Source organism: Erinaceus europaeus, chromosome 12, assembly GCF_950295315.1.
Source record: "Erinaceus europaeus chromosome 12, mEriEur2.1, whole genome shotgun sequence".
NCBI lineage: Eukaryota > Metazoa > Chordata > Mammalia > Eulipotyphla > Erinaceidae > Erinaceus > Erinaceus europaeus.
Window position 1 is genome coordinate 23,785,318 of NC_080173.1, and position 14,979 is coordinate 23,800,296.

The 14,979-nt window shown below is 41.0% G+C and overlaps 1 protein-coding gene across 30 annotated transcripts in view; it reads left to right on the top strand.

Moving 5' to 3' along the window:
• MAGI1 (membrane associated guanylate kinase, WW and PDZ domain containing 1) overlaps positions 1–14,979 on the top strand; it is a 721,510-nt gene that overhangs the window by 502,964 nt on the left and 203,567 nt on the right. The window contains exon 1 of one of the 30 annotated variants that reach the window (XM_060202950.1): positions 12,441–12,662. The exons of 28 other annotated variants lie outside the window; for them this stretch is intronic. The gene's annotated coding sequence lies outside the window, so the exon portion shown is untranslated. Of the gene's footprint in view, positions 1–12,440; positions 12,663–14,979 lie in introns of those variants that run through there. One more of the 30 variants, XM_060202954.1, reaches the window with a different exon arrangement.

Genomic DNA, 14,979 nt, shown 5'->3' on the forward strand with positions numbered 1-14,979 from the left:
CATGTTTATAACAAGTGGCAGAATTTCTTTCCCTCCCTCCCTTCCTTCCTTCCTTTTTTCCATCCTTCCTTTTTTTTTTTTTTTTTTTTTGCCTCCGGGGTTATCACTGGGGCTGGGTGTTGTTGTTATTGTTGCTATCATTTTTGGATAGGACAGAGACAAATGAGAGAAGAAGGGAGGGAAAGATAACCTGCAGACCTGCTTCACCACTTGTGAAGTGACCTTCCTACAGGTGGGGATCCTCAACCCGGTGTGCTACTGCCTGACCCATCCTTCCTTCTTTTCCAGAGCACTGCTCAACTCTGGTTTCTGGTGGTTCTAGGGATTGAATTTGGGACTTTTGGTGCCTCAGGCATGGAAAGCTCTTAGCATAACTATTATGCTATCTCTCCAGAGCCCCAGTTTTTTTTTTTTCAGCGCTGAATGATATTTATATAAGCATCATGTTTCTTTTTTATGAATTTTATTTATTTATTAATTTATTTTACTTTTTGTTGTCCTTGTTTTTTATTGTTGTTGTAGTTATTGTTGTTATTGATGTCGTCGTTGTTGGATAGGACAGAGAGAAATGGAGAGGGGAGGGAAAGACAGAGAGGGGAAGAGAAAGACAGACACCTGCAGACCTGCTTCACCACCTGTGAATCGACTCCTCTGCAGGTGGGGAAGAGGGGGCTCTAACCAGGTCTTTGCGCTTAGTGCCACGTGCGCTTAACCAGTTGGTCTACTGCCTGACTCCCACATCATGTTTCTTTATTCATCTTTGGATGGACACTTATGTTGTTTTGGATGAACAAGCAACTTAAGTGTTGGGAACATTGCTGCAATGAGTATAGGAGTGCAGATATCTCTTTGAAATACTAAATTTATTTCCTTTGGATATAAATCCAGAAGTATGATTGTAGCATCACTCAGATAGTTTTAATTTCTAGCTCATCACTTTATTAACTATGTTGATTTGTACAAGGATTTTATTTTATTTTATTTTTTTATTTTATTTTACCAGAGCTCTGTTTAACTCTGATTTATGGTGTGGCACTGGGGATTGAATCTGGAATGCTTGCTGCCTTAGGCATGAGCCTTTCTTTTTGCAGTACCATTATACCCTGGACAAGGTTTTTGTTTTGTTTTGTTTTCTTACCTGAGTCTCTCTTCTTCGATTTATAAAAATGGAGGGGGTGGTGAACCCCTCCTTGGGGGAATGGAACTGGGTCAGATAAAAAAAGGTGATTATTAAATCCTATACGTTAAATCACATAATGAATTAAGTTACAAATGTGTGGTATACATAAGACAAATAAAACGGGATAGGTAGAAATATTCAGACATATAGTAAAGCAGAATAAATGTAAAAATTTAAATAGTAGATAGACAAATATATTCATATTGATATTTGGTTTTTTGAAAGTAGAAACTATTATAGATTCTGCCTTTCACATAAAAATGTTCCTCAAATTTCCAAGATGTTTGCTTAAAGTAGGTTGGACTTTAAATAAAAATAGCTTATAATCTTTGATAGAATGAACCCAACTAATAAAAGTATAACTGTTATTCAGTTCTCTGCTTTGGAAAACTATTTTCTGTATTACATATGACATTAAAATATTTCTGGTCATTTCCCTCACATACTTGCTTTTTTATTTATGATTTTTCATTGCCAACAGGGTTATTGCTGGGGCTTGGTGCCTGCATGACAAATTCACTGCTGCAGGTAATTTTTTTTTTTAATTGGACAGATAGAAATTGAGAAGGGGGCAAGACCGAGAAGAAGAGAGAAAAAGAGACCTGCTTCCCCTTTTGTGAAGCTTCCCCCATGCAGGTGGAGAGCGGGGACTTGAACTCAGGTACTTAGGCACAGTTTCTAAGGATCATGAGTCTGGAGTATATCAGATGGCTCAAGAATTGTCACAGGAATTCCACCAAACAGTTAATTTTAGGCTACAGTCATTGAAAACTTGACTGTAATTGAAGGATATACTTTGAAGATCACTTACTTTGCTCTTAATAGAAGACTTCAGTTCTAGGCTGCTCACATGATAGTTCGCTTTCCCTAGATAAAATATCCCAGGAGAAAACAGTGTACATATGACCAACATGGGAGTGGTAGTGTCTTATAATCTAACCTTGAAAGTGTCATATCATTATTGCTATATTCTGTTGGTCACAAAGACCAACTATGGTAATTTGTGGGTAAAGAAAACATAGGAATCTGGAAATGAGCATCACTGGGTGGACATCTTGGAACTAAATGGTCCACTGAGTCTCGAGGAGTGTTAGAGGGCTTTACTGAGACAGTGCTATTCAAGGTGAGATTAAAAAGATAAGTATGTAGAGTTTAAGAGCTGTTCCCAAATGGTCAGAGCATATATTTTGAAACAATGAGTGAAGACAGGGCAAAAGACCTGGGATTCATGTGCTGACAGATAATGGTGAAGAGTTTGACAGAGCCAGGTTATATATAGCTTTGTATATCAATTTAATAATTTTGTGGGACCACACAGGTGGTTCAGTGAGTAAAGCATACGCCTACTATGCATGAAATCTTAAGTTTTCTCCTTGACATCCTATAAGAGCAGCAAGCGCAGACACAAGTAGAAATCCCATAGATGGTAGAGTATTTTTTGTTTTGTTTTTTGCTGTCTCACCCCCCACCTCCCACCCAACTGCACTCCCTCTCCTCATTCCTTCTTGTACACATATAAAATAAGAAGTTTGGCCAGGTTAGTGACTCAGTCCCAGAGTCTATGCTTGAGGCCTTGGGTTTCATCTCTGGCACCACATACAAATTAAGGTTTTTTTTTTTGTTTGTTTGTTTTGTTTTGTTTTGTTTCTTTTTTGTTTTTTATGACTTAAACTAGTGGATGATATATAGAGTTACTTTCTAAAATAATTCCTAAGGATCTTTCTGCATTTTAAAAGACAAATTTAAAGATCTTTCTATAGATAGGGAAGTCAGTCAATTGGAAGCAATTATACTTGGCCAGGCTTGAGGTCACAGTGGATGTCAGGGAGAGAGGTCTGCAGGTACAGCACTAATCTTGCAATGTACATGGACTAGATTAAAACCCTGACATGATGTGGGAGGTCCTAGAGCACTGGGGCAAGGGGGAAAGACTACAGGTGCTGTGGTATCTTACTCTCTCTGTTTTTTCTCTGTTGCACTGAAATAGTGTCCCAGAGCAATGTGTTGGTGGGGGTGGAGGTGGAGATCATGGAGATATTGGCAATAGAAATGGTAGAGAATGGACAGGGACATTTTTCAGAACATAGAAATGGAGTGAGAGTTATCTAGGATGATTGTTGAAGTTCTGGCTTCTAGAATGAGATGGGTAAAGGTCACTTTCTCTAATAGAGTGAGCCCTGGATGAGGACCAGGTATGGAATACATAACAGACTCTGAATTTAAAGAATTCATTGCATGGAGTGAGTAAATGTGTCAGGTGGTTCAAAGATGGGGAGGAGAAGGGAAGTCTTGGCCAAGAAAAAATGTAATTCCATTTTTATTCACAATAAAAAGGCATGCTGCATATTTAGAACCATATGACAAGTTTTATTTTATGTGTGAGTATCTAAAGTCTAGCAAAGTATGACAGGATATTTAATGTTTCTTTTTTTGATTATCATTTTTTATTTTCTAAAATAAGTTGTTGAATTTTTAAATTTTCCTTTTGTTTGCTTTATTTATTTGATGAGAAAACTGTTCAGCTCTGGCATATGGTGGTGAAGAGGACTGTATTTGGGACTTCAGAGCCTCAGGCATGAAAGTCCCTTTCAGAATCATTATGCTATCTCCCCCACCTTGATGACTTTTTTTTTTTTATCCTTTGTTGTTGCCTGGGATTCACCACTGTGAATTTACTTTTTCTGTTGGAAGGATAAGATAGAGGTAGAGAGACATAGAGAGGATGGAAATGACAGCAGAGCACTGAAAGTTCCTCTAATGAGGTAGGGCCTGACAGGAGCCTGTGTTGAGGGCATGGCAGATCAGGAGTACTATGCTGGTGAGCTATCTTGCTGGTGCTTATGTCTTATAAATTACAGCTTAATTTACCTTTTGAAGTATTAGAATGTGTTATGATTTATTAGTCTAGATGTCTGTTCCCTCTTTCCACTACTTTCTTTTTAAAATATTTATTTATTATTTATTCCCTTTTGTTGCCCTTGTTTTTTTATTGTTGTAGTTATGATTGATGTCCTTGTTGTTGGATAGGACAGAGAGAAATGGAGAGAAGAGGGGAAGGCAGAGAGGGGGAGAGAAAGATAGACACCTGCCGATCTGCTTCACCGCTTGTGAAGCGACTCCCCTGCAGGTGGGGAGCCGGGGGTTCGAACCAGGATCCTTACACCAGTCCTTGAGCTTTGCACCACCTGCGCTTAACCGCTGTGCTACTGCCCGACTCAATTTCCACTACTTTCAAAGCTAATTAATTCTCACATGATCTCTAACATATTTAAACATATATACACCTTTGTCAAAAATTAAGTACAGTATGTTATACAACCATAGCATTTAAGAATATAAAGGAATCAATGGTTTTACTATTCTTTAAATCTAGATAAGATATATGTTAATTAAGCACCTACTTTAAAAAAAAAATTGATTTAATAACGATCGACAAGACCATAAGATTCCACACAATTTCTACTACCCAGTTCCGCATCCCATCCCCTCCATTGGAAGCTTTCCTATTCTTTATCTCTGTCACACCATTCCCCCTGCATGGAACTAGGATCATTATGGGTTGCAGAAGGTGAAAGCTCTGGCTTCTTAATTGCTTCAACTTTGGACATGGGCACTGGCAGGTTGATCCATACTCCCAGCCTATCTCTATCTCTTCCTAGTGGAACAGGGCTCTGGAGAAGTGGGTACTGGGATACATTGGTGAGGTCATCTGCCCAGGGAAGTGAAATTGGTGTCATGGTAGCATCTGCAACTTAGTGGCTGAAAAGAATTAATATATAAAGCAGAACAAATTGTTGAGTAATCAGGAACCTAAAGGTAAGATATAGCAGATGAAATTGGAGGGTCTCCATTTTGGAAAAAGCTAGTAGGTCTATTTTAGGTATATTCCACAGGGCCTTTGACTTTACTAATTTTTGCCTGAGCCTGACAGCTAACGTGTAGGTGGGCCAAAGGTATTGTCTGGGGAGATGGTGTCAGAGTTGTAAATAGGATTAGAAAGTTGGATCAGGGCCAAAAGTATCGCCCCAAAATGGGAAATGGGAAAAGTATGTAAGTATTGTTAACTGTAAACTCTATCCATTTGATCTGGGCCCTATATGAGCACCTACTTTTTTTTTTTCATTGTTGTAGTTATTATTGTTGTTGTTAGATAGGACAGAGAGAAATAGAGAGAGGAAGGGAAGACAGAGAGGGAGAGAGAAAGATAGACACCTGCAGACCTGCTTCACCACCTGTGAAGTGACTCCCCTGCAGGTGGGGAGCTGGGGGCTCAAACCGGGATCCTTACCCTGGTCCTTGGGCATTGTGCTGCATGCACTTAACCCACCACGCTACCGCCCGACTCCCAAGCACCTACTTTCTTTCAGGTGCTTTGTCAGGTACTTTCATAGTTTTTTTAAATGATGTCTTCTTTCATCTCTCTGTGATCTATTCTGTGTCAATCAGCACAAGTTACATACCAGACAATGGACTTAAGCTCTGTCCTTCCCAGTCTTCTCCCTTGAATTAAAGGCAGTGAACAAGAGCCACACTCTGCCCATGAGCAATTTATATTTGCTTTGTTAAAACACTATAAAAACACAAATGCTAATAGTATACAATGTCCCATAGCTATTCCAAGGAGCGAAATCCCTAGAATATAATAATACTATCTGTGATGTTAGAGATTTTTGACTTATTTTATGTACTACTGTTTCCTAAGCCTTTGGAAAGGCCTAGCGTGGGACATAGGCCCATTGGATACACTTATTTTAAGAATGAATTAAGAAATCACTATGTGCTTAAATTTTTTTCTCAGAATAATTTAGATTTAGTGAAAAGTTTCACAGAAAGTATAGAGTTCCTATATATCCCTCACCCACCTTCCTTTAATATTAGCATCTTACATAACATGATTATTATGTCTTTTCCTATGTGGGTCAGTTCTTCAGTCTTTCCCTGTCTTTCATTAACATGCCACTTTAGAAGAACGGTTGTGATTGTTTTATGCATCAGAATATCCTTTAATTTAGGCTTGTCAGTGAGAGATTAACTGTGCTCAAAAAAGGTTAATGAAGGAAGTGATACTTTTGATCGACTATGTGAAGAGGTGAGATTTGGATGAACACAAGGGTGGAAAGAGAATTGTTTAGTCAAGGAGAACTATGTCCAAATGTCTCTATCCTGGAGAACTTTGCTGATGTCTTGTATTTTTTTTCATGTACAAGCAATGGGCAACCTTAGCTGATTTAAGAGTTATAGCCACTCTTTATCCCAACTACTTTGCTGTTCTGGGTTTAGATTATTATTATTTTTTTTTTTCTCCATCAGAAAGAAGTCTGGATTTGGATACAGTTTAAACCTCTAGATGCTGCCTGCTTTGCTATTGGATTTTGGTCCCCTGGATGTCAGATGCTTTATTTCCTATTATCAAATTTTATGTACACTCTTCTTTATTCTGGGGACACAGGCTCATATTTAATTTTCCTTATTATGCCTCTTACTCTTGCTATGACTTAGCATGCTTATTCTGGTGCTGAAAAGATCTTATTTTTATTCTGCGTCAAGGGGCCAAGAGATAGCTCATGGGGAGAATGTATATCCTATCATTTAATATCAAGTATAGATATACTTACAATACCTAAATATACATATAGGCTATACAGTTTATTGCAAGGGGGTTGACTATGTAGAATTTCTTTTCTTTTTTAATGCTCATCTTGGTAAGTGATAATGAGAAAAGTTGAGAAGCACTTATCTAAGCCAACCATTTGCTTATTTTAATCTTTAAAACCACTATATTGAGGAAATGTTGATTTATGAGACTGTTCTCACAAGGGTACAGTATCATAGCTCTTCAATACCTCACCTACCACCAAATTGGCATCTCCCTCTACCATAGGCCACTGGGTCCCAACTATCTGCTTTCTAACCACTTGGGGAGTTCCAGGGTTTATTGAAACTAACTACAGTTTATTCATGTTTCACCCTGTATTTTCCCTTGCCTTGTTTCTGAAATATCACCTATGAATGCAATTATTTTTATTCATCATCTCCTTTTGATTTATTTCACTTAGTATTGTGCCTGCCAGCTCCATCCATGTAGGAGCAAAAGAGACAATCTCATCCTTTCTTATAGCTGAGAAGTATTCCATTATGTATACATATTCCATAACTCCCTTAGCTACTAATTTGCCATTGGACACTTAGGTTCCTTCCAACTCTTAAGTATTACCTATAGAACTGAAAGAAACGGGAGTTGGGCAGTAGCACAGCGGGTTAAGTGCAAGTGGTGCAAAGCGCAAGAACTGGTATAAGGATCCCAGTTTGAGCCCCATCTCTCCACCAGCAGAGGAGTCGCTTCACAGGTGGTGAAGCACATCTGCAGGTGTCTGTCTTTCTCTCTCCCTCTCTGTCTTCCCCTCCTCTCTCCATTTCTCTCTGTCCTATCCAACAACGACATCAATAACAACAACAATAATAACTACAACAATGAAACAACAAGGACAACAAAAGGGAAAATAAATAAATAAATATTTTTTAAAAAGAACTGCAAGAAACATAGTCATGGATAAATATGTTTGTATTTCATCTGATTTTACGATACTATGGTAAATGTATTTTTTTATAAAAAATTATTCCTGTTGTGAGGTCCAGGAGGTGGCGCAGTGGCTAAGGCACTGGACTCTCAAGCATGAGGTCCTGAGTTCAATCCCTGGCAGCACATGTACCAGAGTGATGTCTGGTTCTTTCTTTCTCTCTCTTTCTCTCTCTCTTTCTCTCTCTCTCTCTCTCTCTCATCTTTTTCATTAATAGATAAATAAAATCTTTAAAAAATTACTCCTTTTGTAAACTACAAATGAGGAAGCTGAGAATTAACAGAATTGAATGACTTGTCCAAAATCATCGCCGAACTGTGGACTAGGGATAATTCACCCAAGATAGATAGACTCCAGAGTTCTAGTTTAAAATAGTGATCATCCAGGGGTCAGGCAGTAGCTCACTGGGTTAAGCACATATGGTACGAAGTACAAGGACTGGTGCAATGATCCTGGTTTGAGCCCCCAGCTCCCCACCTGCAGGAGGGTCACTTCACAAGTGGTGAAGCAGGTCTGCAGGTGTCTATCTTTCTCTCCCCCTCTCTGTCTTCTCCTCCTCTCTCAGTTTCTTTCTGTCCTATCCAACAACAACAGCAGCAACAACAACAACAGCAACAATAGAAAAAAAAAAGTGGCTGCCAGGAGCAGTGGATTTGTAGTGCAGGCACCATACCCCCAAAATAACCCTATAGGTAAATAAATGAATAAATGAATAAATAAATGAATAAAATAGTGATCATCCCTATTAAGCCGTGACCTTATTAATATTAAAAAACTAATTAGAAAGTAGATAGGAAAATACATAGTTTGCTCTAACATTGAGAGAAACTTTTCTAGGCTTGTTTGTCATTGGAATTTCCTATTTTATTTACTTTCCCTATGTATTATTCATGGTTAGGTTTATTTCTTGTCAGTCAGTTCTGTATGTTTGCAACACTGATGCTAGCATTCTAGTTAGGTACAGGTATTTAATCTGAGAAAGAAAGGGCCTTTTGCCTGTTCACTCCTACATTTGCTGTTCCCAGAACAATGCAACACATAGTAAAGTCCAAATATTATATACATGTATATATGCATATGTGTATATACACATACATACATGTGCTGAATGAGTCAAGGGGAAAGATGTTATGTTTTAAAGGAAAAATTTCAAAATCAAATTAAAATCAATTCTGGTTGATGTTGGAGCCATGATGTTTGCACTTCAAAATATAAACACCAACCACTAAAATGTAGGGCAAGACTCATACCTACCACAGAGAAAAATAAGTTCTGGGCATTCAGTTGAGATAGAAAGTGCCTCTAGCTAATCAAACTGAAATCACATGACTTAATATTATTACAGCATGCATAGCTAATAGATAAAATCAGATTTAAACCATAATGAGGAGCTGAAAAACAAAGTAGTAGTATTGTTTGAGATGAATGTCCATAATGCAAATTAAATACCAGTAATAGCTATTTTGTTTATAGTGTTTGAAATGAATGTACATAATGCAGTTAAGTGAAATACATTTTTTTCAATTAAATACCAGTAACAGCTGTTTTGTTTATAGTGTTTGAGATTTATTATTATACTGGACAGATGAGCAAAAACCTGTGTTGACTGAGGATGTAGTTTCTTCTCTACATTTCTAGAAAATTTCACATCTACCATCTGTGAACAGAAAACAAATTATTCAAAATACTATGCAAAACCTGTGAATTTATCTCATAATCCTTACCATGACATAACATATGCATCTGGAAAGAATGTGGAATGTTCTGGAGTGGCTATAGAATTAAGTTAGATTAGCCAAAGTACTCCTGGTGGGCAAATGCAAATGTTTAATTTTTCACAGTATCTTCCCAAAGTAATTCAGAGAATGAGGACCCAAGTAAGGCTAGATTGGTTCAAAAGCAGCTCATTTTAATATATATGAGGAAAGATACACAAAGGGACAATGACATCACCACCAAGTTCTTATTTTCTCATTCCCAGTAGCATTTACTAGCAGCACTCAGAAGACTTCTAAGAAAACCAATAGATGAAATGAGAAGTTGGGTTGCTCAGGATCAGAGTGGTTAGGAATTTTGCTGACTACTTCAAAGGAGAAGCCATTTACCACCCCTATGTTATTCACAAGCCTCTTATGGATGTGGTTCAAGTATTTCTTTCTCTAAATCATATTGTTGAGATTCCTGTGAAGTGGCTTTTTTGTTTCTCTTTGCTTTAAATTTTTCTTTTCCCATCTCCTTGAAGCTTATAAATCTTGGCATTGGTAATGTTGGGAAATACGTACACATCCTTGTTGCCTGAGCAAGCTGTACTTGGGACAGTCACAGACAGACAGATATATGCACATATACTCTTGTTACCTGAGTAGTTGTATACCAGATACACACATAGGAATCGTTGCCTGGATAGGCTACACAACACACACACACACACACACACACACTCACCCCCCACCCCCCTATCACCCCCTTATTACCTGGGCAGGCTTTACTCCAGTCCTATTCATGGAGAGAGAGGTTGATGCTTCAGGGCTTTTAATTACAGGCTTTCTGCCTCTTAACACTCAGCCTTTGAGAACCCTCTCAGCAGGAACACCAGGTACTACAGACACTCCATTCCACACATTGAATGACCTAATATTATCATTCAAAATTGAAAATCACTTGAAATAGCTCACTTGGACAGTGTGCTGCTTTGCTATTGCCAGTTTCCACTGCATTGAAGGAAGCTTCAGTGTTGTGTTCTTTCACTCTTTCTGCCTCTAAAAAAAAAAAAAAGTGAGGGGCACCAGTGGAGCGCAGGGTTAAGGGCATATAGTTGGAAGCACAGGGACCAGTGCAAGAATCCCAGTTCCAGACCCAGTTTCCCCACCTGCAAGGGGTATGGGTGGGGGTGTCTTCACAAGCAGTGGAGCATGACTGTGTCTATCTTTCTTTCCTCCTCTGTCTTCCCCTTCTCTCTCCATTTCTCTCTGTCTTATCCAGCAACAACAACAAAAATGAAAAATGGTCACCAGGAGCAGTGGATTCATAGTGCGTGTACCCAGTCCCAGGGATAACCTTGGAGGCAAAATAAAGAAAAATAAAAGAAAGAAACAACAACAACAAAATCACTTTTCATTCCATTCCAACAGGCATGTCTCAATCCTCTTCCCACCGTGTGTGTTAGTAACTTAGATATTCTTTATTATAATCAGGCTTATCTGTGCCCCTGATACCCTTATAAGATTCACACTGAGATATTGCAACAGTTTTGTTTTAGATATCTTTTAATATCAAACCTTTTACCTCAGTTTGCTTTGAATAGTTGGATTGAGAGGAAAAGGCAAGTAAATGTGATGTTAACTTGCTCTTTTGACTGTTGCATTTTCACACCCTTAAGGGGAGGACAGCTCAAACCTGTGGTGTGGATTTCATTGCCCTTTGCTTCTATACTTCACAAGGAAAATTGTTTTAATATAATGTAAAATATTTCAACTAATTGCATTTTGGCTTCCTCCTTGGGAGATTATTTGTCCCAGGCAGTGATGTGAGCATGCGGGGGTGGGTGGGGTGGCTGCAATCCCAATGTAATAAAATTATTTCTTATGAATGCTCCATTCACTATTGCCATGGTCCACCTGAAATTAGAATTGAAATTGTATATGAATCAAAATGAAGAGCTGGCCTGAGGCAACAGGTTCATAGGTTTAAATATTTAATTTCTCTGCTCAGGGAGTCCTCTTTCTTTTTTCTTCCTCCTTCTCCTTAACTATACCAAGAAAAGGTGAAATAGTTCCCAAAATTTGTGTTGTTTTTTTAAAAAATATTTTAGTTACTACTTATTGAACAGAGACAGAGAAACTGAGAGGGAAAGAAGAGATGAACAGCTGCAGCATTGCTTCACTACTTGTGAAGATTCCTCAAGGCAGGTGAGGCCCTGGGGCTTGAACCCAGGTCCTTGTGCATTTTAACATGTGTCCTCTATAGGGTGCGCTACCGCTCAGCCTATTAAAAGGTGTGTTCTTAACTCAAGAAGTTTATAAAGGCTACGTATACGGACAGAAAACCAAGATCCAGGATTTTGAACTTGGACTGACCTGGGACATTACTTCAGGCTTCTTACTGAGTGAATGGCTTCTATAACAGTTATTTAACCTCTCTGAGCCTCATTTGTCTTTCAAAGGGAAGGCAAATTGTCACCTCTAAGGGTTGCTTGAGTCTGTGAAATGCATCAGCTTTTGAATTGGAGATTAGGGCCTGGGTAGACTTTCAAGGGAACTGAAATGCAAACTAATAGTTTCCAGAATAAAGGTATGTCTGGATTTGTATTAACATATATGGGGTGGAGGGCTACAATATTGGCATAGTACTTTGAAAATGGTCTGTGCCAGTTCAGAATACAATCTGGCTCATACTAACCACTTAATAAAACGGCAAGTTAAAAAATTGTTATTACAAGTAAAGTTATCATGATAATGGGAGGTTTAGCCTTATTCCAAAGTATATCAGACTCCACATCCATTCCCGAGGTTGTATCAACTCTTAGCGACCCATATTTCCCGGGCTACCCTGGGACACAACCACGTGACCCCTCTCCTGCTGGGCGCCCTGAAAGCCATGTTTATTCCACTCCCCCCTCCGCACACCCCCCACCCAAGGCCATGTGGCTAGGGGGCGGGCGGGAGGCCGCGCACTCTCAGGGGACCCAGCCGCTGAGTGTGAATAGCGCGCATTGACTACGCCGTTGTCGCCCGAGCTAGTGGGCTGGGGCCGCCGGGGCAGTGCGGCTGCCTGCGGGCCCCATAAAGGAACAGCTGCAGCCTGAGCGGCTTAGACGCGCGGGGATGAGGCGGGCGGCGGCTGAGCGCGCTCCTGGGCTCCGCTGGTGACCGCGGCGGACCTCCGGGCCGCTCGGAGACCCGCAGGTAACGGCGTGCGCGGGAGGAAGGATTTTGTCCTTGGGTTTGCAAGTGACAGCAAGCAGAGGGGAAAGGGCGGGGGTCCGGGAGGCTGGGCTGGGATGAGGCTGTGGGCCAGCGGCAAAGACGGAGAGGGAAGGACCAGAAAGTGGAAGGAGGGCGAGGGAGGGACCACAGCGGGGAGCCGCTGGGACTCGCTGCACTAGCCTCCAGTCTGGACGTTCAAGTTCCCCACCCCACCTTAGACCTCTCCCAGGCGGCGGGACCGACCTAGTCTTTCCCCTCCCCTCCGCTCCCCTCCCCGAGACGCTCCCGTGCGCCGCGCGGATGCTCCAGCCAGCCATGTTTTCTGGGCTGAGCATCTCGGCCGCTCTGCTGAGCGCCGGGCCCGCACGGGCACAGCCTGGCTGCGGCGTGGGAGCAGGTGGAAGGAGAAGCCAGCCGCCAGTCTCCTCCAGACTCCAGCTGCTGAGGGGCAGGGGCTAGGTGTGGGGTTCCTCGGAGGATGTCTGCTTTTGCTCCTGGTGGATTCAGAGCCAGCATCTCTCCTCCCTCACCCCCTGCCTCTCATTCCCGCCGGCCGGGAGACTTAATGAACTGTTGGCTCACACCTCTGCTCCTCCCCACCCCCCACAATCCTCCTTTCTCAGCCTTCCAGTAGCCTGTGTTTTGAGCTTCTTAAAGAGTGTTGTTTGCATAAAACTGAACTCAGCTAGAGAAAACGGAGTGGGATAGAAAAGGAAGCCCTTTTGTGCGGAGCCCCATTGTAGAGCCATCATTTTATTCCCCACCCACGACTCACTAGAGGTGCCCAACACAACAGTAGGCAGGGTACCCCAAACCTTCCTAGCCTACTGCCTGTCAACTGCAACCTCTCCTATCAGTACTTCTCATCTCTTGACAGAAAAGGATTCTGTGAAGCTGTAAGGGCTCCATTTCACCTGAGATGCCTACTAATGACTCCCACCCCCCATAGCTCTAGTTTCCGTGGCTTCTCTCCCGCTCTTAGGAAATGCAACTTGTAGCAATCATACCCATCCATTGTGTGCAGTTTCTTCCTCCACAGCTAAGCAAATCCACAGCAGTGGTTTATCTATACAGTTTTCATTCTATTGGTGGTAGTGGTGGGATAGTGGTGATAGTGGTTACCTTTCATTGAAGAACTGGTAGATAGGAGTTAGGAAGTTCCTCAGTTGCTACAGTTAAACCTCATATGAGCATTGTTAATTTTCTTCTAATAATGAAGTTTCACAGTTAGCCTTTTCTACAACATGTGGTATATGTTTCAGCACCAGACTGTGCCCAGAGATGCTGTGGTGGTTTGCATGTGGTGTAGAGCCCATGGTTGTAAATCAACTAGAGAATGAGCTAGGGGAGTATAACTTCAGCAGTGAACTGTGTGGAGTGCCTAAGTTTGCGTCACTGTTCTCATTTGTTTACATGTATTCGATATGGCCACCAAAACGTCTTAGTTAACAGATAAGCAGAAACTACAGAGAATTAATGTGTCCAGTGTCTACAGCTACCACATGACTTTGTTGGGACTGAAACCCAGGCATCTCTGCTGCATAGCTTATCTTCTTAGCTATTTTGCAGAAAGTGGCCAGTGACCTCATCATTCTGGGGACTGCTTTGAAATGGATAAAAGAACTTGATAGTTTTTCTTGTAGATGTAGATAGATGTGTCCGATAGATGTGTATGGATCAACATTTATGTATTTGTGGGTTAACTTGTATAGATCTGACAAAATATGGTATTCAGTTATGGATATAAAAAGCCTGTTACATAATTTACAAGCAGATATTAGTAGGTTTATTTTGTAGTTTCAAGATCAGTGTCATAACCTCTTACGGATTTTAAGGCACAGATTGCCTGTGTTTACATTCAACTCTATTCATTACTGGGTGAATGAACTTGGCAGTGTACTTAAACAGTTCCAAGCTTGTTTTCACATCTATGAAATGGGCCGTTCAGCAACCAAGTAAAAAGGTCTATCATACTTAAAGCAGTTAAGAAAGGTCTTGGCGGGGGTCGGGCGGTGGCGCAGTGGGTTAAGCGCATGTGACGCAAAGCGCAGGGACCGGCTTAAGGATCCCGGTTCCAGCCCCCCGGCTCCCCACCTGCAGGGGAGTCGCTTCACAGGCGGTGAAGTAGGTCTGCAGGTGTCTTATCTTTCTCTCCCCTTCTCTGTCTTCCCCTCCTTTCTCCATTTCTCTCTGTCCTATCCAACAACGAATTGCGTCAACAAGGGCAATAATAATAACCACAACGAAGCTACAACAAGGGCAAGAAAAGGGGGGAAAAATGGCCTCCAGGAGCGGT